Here is an 8,684-nt window from a genome sequence, read left to right on the forward strand (position 1 = left end):
TTTCAAGATGCTTCCAAAAGATTTAGGAAAAGGGGTTGGATTACTTTTGAGTAAGATTGGTAGCATTACTTTTGAATGACACTAGTTAGACTTACGTATAGTGTACTGGAAAAACTCCTAGGGAATTTTGCAGCCGACACTTTCCCTCTTTGACTTCTATGCTATAGCACCCAAATGTTGTTTACTAAGCTGATTTAGTGTACAAAACTACAAATCCACCCCCCCCCATGTCACGAACCAATCTGTAAACTCGCTCATTTCATTTCTCACCTCTAGCCAACATGTCCTCATACCCAATAAACTCCCACAATTACAAAGTGCTGCACTAAAATACACAATCTTCAAATAAACCCAAGCAATGGCTTCCTTTTGGTTTAATGCACCCGAAATATGTTAATTAGAAGTCCTTCCTGGTAGAAGCAATGCAATCCCACAACAATCCTATAAAAATCCCAAAGTGATGTTAACTATAACCCTGAAAAGAAACTCTTGCAGGCATTACACTCATTGCATCTTAATTCGTCTTTTGGGTAAAATGATATGACAGTCGAACAAGGCTAATGGGATATTATCTATTTTTTAAAAAGAACACCTGCTTTTTATTCAATTGCATATATTAAAAGATGCACAATGAGGTTCAGCCTGAAAATTGGCACATATACACAAGCATGACTGTAGCAATCCCAGAACGGGGTACTTTACAATTAGTGCACATGTATGGATTTAAAAAAAAACAATACCAGCCAGGGAGTCAAACCCGTATAAGCCCAGTAAGCAAGAAGTCAGGTACGGACCAAGCTCACAGAGCAATTGTGAAGCAGGTACCCAGACTTCGCACAGCTTTCAAGGAAGTTAGGTGGGGAGCCAGAACCAGCCAATTAGTCAAATTTAGACCCAGGGCAAGCCCAGGGAGCAAGGGTGAAGGAGGGATCCGGAACCAGCGCAGGGAGCCAGATGGGTACCCAGACAGAGCCCAGCAAGTAAGGAAGTTCGTTAGGGACCCAGAACAAGCCAGTGAGTCAAATGGGGATCCAGAGCAAGCTGGGGAGCAAGGGATTCTGATGTGGACCTAGGGTGAGACCAGGGATCTGGGGAGTCAGATGGTGACCCAGAACGAGCCCATGGAGCAAGGGAGGGGAGCACAGACCCAGACCAGAGAGCTGGGGGGCACGTCCCATCCCAGGGAGGAAAACAGAGGTGTGGACACAACTCAGATTAAAGGAGAGGGTGATGCAGACCCATCCAGGGATCAAGCAAGTGTTGGGGCGGCCCTTGATTAGCCTTGGGAGCAGAGGAGAGGGAAGACGCAGACCCATCCCAGGACGCAAAGGGAAGGGATACCGGCCCACGGAGCAAGAGAGTCAGAGAGGGGAGGGCACAAAACCATGCAAGGTAGCAAGGGGTGGCGGGGACCAAGCCACAATGCAGGGAGCAAGAGGGCCCCAGACAAGTACAGACAGCAATGGAGTTCCCATGAACCAGCCCAGGTAGCATTTTATAATACGACTAAATGTTTTGAAAAATAAGATGAATTTTGCATTCTGTAAAAAGTGACTAGACTTGTGTAGAAAAAGACAACTCAGGTGCCTTATGCTTCAGACAGTAGATCGCAATTGTGTTCGGCAGTGCTTTTCGGTATTCAACAGCAGAGTGTTCTCCAAAGCCCATTTCTGTTGCTTTAACAGATACATTCTGAAATGCAAAAAGGAATAATTCTGTAGAAATTGTTTGAAAAGAGCTGGAAAAAGACATCTAACCAACAGGTAGATCTTGAAAGGAGGCGCTTAAACATTATAACTTTGCTGAAGAAGTGCCTGGCACAGAGATGCCTGAATGAAAGGAAGCGCAGTAGACAATTAGCACCGTACAAGCTTCAAATAAAATAATGTGTGTTCTGAATGGCATTTATGTACCTTTTATAGCTTCTTGTCGCTGACAATCCAATGTTAATCTTCCCTTTTCTGCCATTTTGCTACATTCACGGTCCAGCGGTTTCTTCAGTAGGTAGCCAGGCCAAGTTGCTAGTCTGTCTTTTTGCAGACATCACAATCTCCCTTGATCCACCATGAAGCCTTTAACGAGAAGAATGTTTTTCTGTGTATGTAAGAAAAGAAAAATGATTAGATTTCTCAAACCTGAAAAACTATATCAAGATCTGGAAATTGTTCAATTTCAATATTTAATAAAGCCACGCCCACAAGTATATGCTCTCTTTTTGGTGGTCTGTTTATCTTGTTTCCTTACTGCTTTTCTGCCTAACTGGTTATTTATTCACATAGTATTGTGCTTTGGTGAAACAGCTTTGTAAGCACAATACATACAATTATAGCTCTTAGGCATATAGTCAATTGCAAACTTTACAAGGGTATGGACCCCAAGATGTCTTCACAGGAATGCAGGGGGTAGAGGGGAGAGATGAGGCAGGAGAAGACTAAGATTTCACTGGCATATTGACTGAGAAGATAAAGCATTACTTTTAATAGGGGTGTCAACCAACTTGCTTTTTACTCAAGGGGTGCTTACTTCTGATGATGTTGCCAGACCAGGATCAGGCACTCTGTGGTTCCGGTCCCCCTCTTTCTCCACTGAAGAGCCAGTTCCAGGCAGTGTCCGATGGCCAGCTTCCGATGCAAGTCCATTCTATCCCAGTACACTGAAATAGTAGCACAAACATTAATATTACACATGACCAGTGACCAAATTCCCCTTCTCCCCCAAACTGCTTGAAGGCGCGACGAGGCAAGGGAGGGGAAACAAAGGGAGGCCGGACAACGATCATACTAGGCCAGGTGACATTCAGATTGCGCTAGTACGTGGGAAGGGGGCACGGATAGTGCAGTACAAGATGATAGCAATAAGTAAGTGACGGCCAACAAGTGGCAAGTGCATGGGTAAGTACGGACATCAGGAGGCTGGTAGGGGGACTGTAGGGGTACAGAAACATTCCCCAAGTGTGGGGATTGCCAGGTGGGCAGTACAGGTGTGAGATGATGGCGGGGGAGGGACCTGGGCCTGTGATCAGAGGGTGTCCAGGTAGCCAGTGCAGTTCAGGCTACAGCCAGGAGGCCAGGAGAGGAGGAGAGGAGGAGAAAAAGCAGAAGCAAAGAGAAAGGTTTTGAGGTGCTTCCGGAATCAGAGATGGTTCTCCTCAAGTGTAAGGGAGGAAGGGAGTCTGTTCCAGAGGGAGGCACCAGCCGAGGAAAGAGATCTTCCACCAACTCGTTGCTTGGAGAAGCAACTGACCTTGAGGGATTTGGAGGCGGATGAGCGAAGAGCACGAGAAGGAAGATATTTAGGAAGAGAGAATTGAAGGTGTTGAGGCCCCAGAAGGCCTTGTGGACGATGCAGAGGGTTTTGAACTTAATCCTCGCAGCCACTGGGAGCCAGTGTAGAGATTTCAGTCCTGGAGAGATACGATTCCTGGGCTTCAGGCCAAGGACAAGTCTCGCAGTCCTGTTCTGGATAAGTTGCAGAAGGTAGAGAGTAAAAGCAGGCAGATTTAGAAAGAGACCGTTGCAATAGAGTCCAGCCTAGAGAGAACCAGAGAACTCTGGAGACAGTGAGCTTCTGGGGGAAGGAAAGGAATAATACCTCTCAGGAGGTACAGCTGGTAGTGTGACTTCTTAGAGATGTCAGAGATGTGAGGAGAGAAGGTGAGTGTGGAGTCAAAGATGACCCCCGAGGTTTTAACAAGCATAACATTGCTGAAGAAGTGCCAGGCACACGGATGCCTGGATGAAAGGAAGCGCAGTAGACAATTAGCACTGTACAATCCCCAAATAAATATATTTAACATGTGTGTTCTGAATGGCATTTATGTACCTTTTATAGCTTCTTGTCGATGACAATCCAATGTTACTCTTCTCTTTTGCTAAATTTACCGTCCAGCAGTTTTTTTTCCAGCAGGTAGCGTGCCAAGTTGCTTGTCCGTCTTTATTTTGCTGTCATCACAATCTCCTTTGGTTTCACATAGTGTTCACCATGAAGTCTGTAACAAGAAGAATTATTTATTCACATTGTATCATGCTTTGGTGAAATAGCTTTTTAAGCACAAAACATAAAATGATAGCGCTGTAGGTTTAGGCATATACTCTATTGACCACAAGGTGCCTTCATAGTAATGCCCGGGGAAGAGGGGAGAGATGAGGCAGGAGAAAGACTAAGATTTCACTTCATATAAGCATTTATTTTAATAGGAGTGTCAACCAACTTTCTTTTTTACTGAAGGGGTGCCAGGACTTGGGAACAGACTAAAGCACTGGGTGGTTCCGGTCCCCCTCTTTTTCCACTGAAGAACCAGTTCCAGGCAATGTTCGATGACCACCTTCTGATGTGAAGCCATTCTGTCCCAGTACACTGAAAGAGTAGCACAGGCATTAATGAGCCATCCAGACCCACACCAGCCCACACACCCAAGAGTTGGGGGGGGGGGGGGGCAGACTGTAGGGGTGCACGGGTGCATCAGTTATGTGTGCAGCTGATGATGTTGCCTGATGGTAGCTGCATCCTAGCGGTAGGTGTGGTGGTTTTGACATCAGGTGAATGTGTGCAGTCTGGCGGGTGAACATCCAGACTGGTCCTGGCTGCCTTAGGCCTGAGGGACGCTTATGTGAGCAACTAGGCCAGTTTCTTATGGGGTATAGCTGCGTTTTATGAGAGTGATGAGGTGTCCATGGGGTAGTGTCCGTATGTGAGCAGCTAGGCCGAATTGATCCAGGGGTATAGCTGCACTTTAATTGTGTGATGGTGTATAGTGGAGAGTAAGCATAGAGGGGGCGGGGGGAGTGTTTGGGCAGAGTTATGATTAATCGGGATATGCATGTATATTTGTCCTATATAAACTAAAGCACTCTCTATTCAAACCCCCACTCCCATATTACATCTGCACTGGATTTCTCTCCCCTTCTTTCTCTCCGATGCCCTCGCATGCATCCCCTCTATCATGTCACTCACGATTTCACACTCTACTCACATTATGTGATACATTGTGTATAGGCGCTATATAAATAAACTGTTTCAAAGCGCTTCAAGGCAAGGGAGGGAATAAGCGAAAATGCAATGACATTCTTACAGGCCATGAACAGTAAGGATGTACTCGGCCTGACGACATTTCAGATAGTGCAAGAGCTAAGACATAGATAAGGAAGGGAGGGGGGAGAGTGGGAAGGAAATAGAAACAGACAGGTGACTACCATACTAGGCCTGACAACATTTTTGGTAGTGCCGGAGAAAACAAAAAAGGTGAGGGAGAGGGGTGCAGAAAGGGAGGGGAGGAACAGAACAAGCACTATCATACTAGGCCTGACGACATTTCAGATAGTGCTAGGGGTGGAGGGGGTGACAAGTCAGGGGAGGGGGGAGGAGACAGACGAGGTTGCTATCATAGTAGGTCCAGGGACAATTCTGATAGAGTAAGTGCAAAGAAGAAAGTAAGGGGAGGAGGGATACAAGATGAAGACGGGAACAGCATAATTCAGGGCCACCATGAGTACAAGATGCAAAGGAAGTCCAGCATGAGAGTTGAGAAAGGGTGACGCACCGTGAATGAATTAAGTCCATAAAAGTCAAATCCAGCATTGGCCACAATATGGTGAAGACCAGAATGTATCAGGACAGACTCCAGAAGAAGTAGGCTGTGAAGCCAACACTACACTCCTCTACACTAGCACAAGGCAGAGAGCTTTATCTATAGCACTGTCACTTGCCTTGCAGTAACACCCCTAAAATACACAACTATTCACTCACCCAAAAAATTGGCCTTCAAACCACACACTGACCAAAATGCCAACTGCCTCCCCACAGTAACACTGACGTGGTTCCATTTGACGAACGAGCATCAAGCAACTCAACCGGTGCACACCCTGAAAACAAGTCACTGCACGTTGTTGAACATGCATATGCTTACTGGCATGCAGTTTCTCCAATCTGCCTGGCAGCCCGATTATACCAATAACATTGTCCCCCTCCCCATTCTACCACCACCCCGCCCAACATTTCACCAGCCAACATTGGGCTCAAATGTCAGCACTGCTGACTCAGCCTTCCGTCTTTCTAAGGTCGATGAAAGGAGTACCATTTATTTCTGTGTAAAACCGACTGGTGTTACACAGCCCAGTAATACATCAAAGATGAATAGAGATAATAACAGGACAATCCAAAGAAAAGTGCACTGTTAATAAGTATTACAATTCTCAAAAAAAGAGGACGAAATTCCAACAATGAAAAGAAGCCAGTGCACTCGGCCAAAGTGTTCCACAGAACCTTATGTAGGACAATATGTTGGCATATCCGCACTAAGAAATTACAACAAGAAAAATGCCGGATTGGATGCTCACTTAACATGCCCAGAGCTTCCAATTTCATGTCACCCTATAGACATAAAAAATTGCTCAGCGGGCTGATGCGCCTGCTGCATGGATCTATGCCTAACCTGCTATTTATCTTGGCCGAGAAAATTGGTGACACCGAGTTTAGTCATGCAAACTTTCATTGCTACGGCCCTCTGATATTAATGTGCTGCAAACAATGTCATGTATTTGTTTGCTTTTATTTGACTTTTCAGGGGACATATTGGTATGTTCTCTTCTCCACAACTACCCCTTATACTCCAAAATGCCCACACCTCTCGACTTTGCCTTCTGTCTGCAACTGCCCCACTCTCTTCAATTGCCCTAACTCCCACATCTGCACTATTGCCCAACTGCCGATCCCCTTCCATCAGCGCCCATATCTTCTCCCCCAACTACCCGCACACTTGCCAACTTAATTAATCCACCACTTCTCTCCCAACTGCCTCCACCCCCACATGTCTCCACCAAATGACCCACCACTTGTTCCCCAACTGCTCTCTCCCAAATGACCAACACACCCATAAATGTCCCAGCCCTTCTCCCCAAACTTTCCCCCCCCCCCAATTACTCCTCTATCCCGCTTCTATCCAACTCCCCTCTCCACTACTGTTCCTCTTCTCCCCAAACTGCCTACCCCTTCTCAACAACGGCCCCCCTTCTCAGATGAAGGGGTAACGGTTACCGCATCCATCCACTGGCCAAAATCATTTCCAGGCTCCACGAGCTCTCGCTCGTTGCTATGCACACACCGAGTCTCGCGATCGCTGTTGAAAGCGATGATCCCATAAATCCGTGTAACATAAGTCAGCATCCACCGCTCGAAAGAAGACAAAAATTACCGTCCGAACGGACGCTGAGATTTCCTCTTGCTTGGCGCCATTTCATTACAAAAAGGAATCCATCGGAACCGCGCAAAGTATGCTGGGAATCGGGTGGGGAGGCGCATGCGCATACGCACGCGGAGAATGCTGGAAGTTGTAGGCAATGCTGGCGGCATCTTTATAGCTCGACTCGAGTACAGAGTCCCGAAAGCTTTGAAAAGCTATGTCTGCTCAGAGCACATCTAATTAGTTTGCATAAAGCATGTAACTTTTCAAAGCTCTCAGCCAGCTGACAGCTTGGCAAGTGAAAACATTTTGAGTCGAGATGACATGCTTTGCAGAATCATCTGTAAATGATAATGTTCAACGTGAGCCTTCTACATGAAGAAGACTGTGCAGGTCATTGCAAACTACCAGGAAACAATGTATTTCTCTAGTGTTTCTTTCTCATATACTTTTAGAGTGTATAGGAGGATTTCCCCAGGGATTCCTTTATTAAAAGCAAACAGAACAAACGTACAAAGTATTTTGTCTTCGCAATGTACACTTTTAAAAATGTAATATTAACCCTTAATTGTGGCACAAGGCTGAAAAGATAGCTGAACAGGTTGAGTGACTGTTGTTGAAATCACTTGTTCAGCAATGACTGCCATTTCTATGGTCGTTATACACTTTTTTCTGACAATGCATACATGCCCACCCTCCATATTTAGATAGGCAACTCCAGATTTTCAGTGAAAAATATTGCTATTTTTCACGTTCACCCACCTAAAATAATTCTTTCCCCAATGCATCGGGGCCCCCAGCAACTGCCCCCATGTTGCTAATCAGCAGTCTTATAACACATACATATATCCCTTTCTATATTACTTTCATTCTGCGGCCTTAAATGTGTGCTTTTCAGCGCTTGCCTTACAAGCTGCGTTTGCTGGTGCCCTTCTGTCCGCCACTTCCACTGGGTTATACAGAAGTGTTCTTATTACCTCGTTGCCCTTTAACACGGGTTTCTCCACATCAGCCACTTGATGACAAAGAAGGATTTGTAGCTTTTCAGTGGGGATTTAGTGTTTCAGCTCCATCTGGCCGGCCATCTATTGTATTGTATTGTATTGTATTGTTTATTTATATAGCGCCTATACACAGGAAAGTGTTTCAAAGCGTTCAAGGAGGGTGGGAACAAGGGGAAAAACAACAGTCGCTCAGAGCCCTCGAAATTCTGAGATGATAATAGTCTGCACATGCAGAGTAAGCGTGTAAAATACATGTAACGGTTGAGACACCGCAAATAGGGCGGGGGTGGTATACAGAGGGGCACAGAGGAGGGGTACAGCTCGGGTGGCAGGCAGGAGATGGGTGGCCACCGTACAGCGAGTCAGGTGGCACGATGTGAGATGGGATGACCGAGGTGTTAGCCATTTATTCTACCCATTGCTGCAAATTAATATACCCTGAATGTTAGCGACTAGACATTATTTACTGGATAAATTAGTTAAGTGCAGTTGGACTTGTAATT

The 8,684-nt window shown here is 45.8% G+C and overlaps 1 long non-coding RNA gene across 1 annotated transcript; it reads right to left on the minus strand.

Moving 5' to 3' along the window:
• Window positions 1-605: 605 nt before the first annotated feature.
• LOC138453550 (uncharacterized) lies at window positions 606-7,272 on the minus strand. Its single transcript, XR_011260464.1, has 5 exons — window positions 7,190-7,272; window positions 3,823-3,988; window positions 2,524-2,653; window positions 1,914-2,094; window positions 606-1,692 (listed from the first exon to the last, which is right to left on the minus strand). It is a non-coding gene; the product is annotated as an uncharacterized lncRNA (long non-coding RNA).
• Between the last annotated feature and the right edge of the window lie 1,412 nt (window positions 7,273-8,684).

This window comes from Ambystoma mexicanum, chromosome 4p (assembly GCF_040938575.1).
Source record: "Ambystoma mexicanum isolate Mex_15411 chromosome 4p, UKY_AmexF1_1, whole genome shotgun sequence".
Taxonomy (NCBI): Eukaryota; Metazoa; Chordata; class Amphibia; order Caudata; family Ambystomatidae; genus Ambystoma; species Ambystoma mexicanum.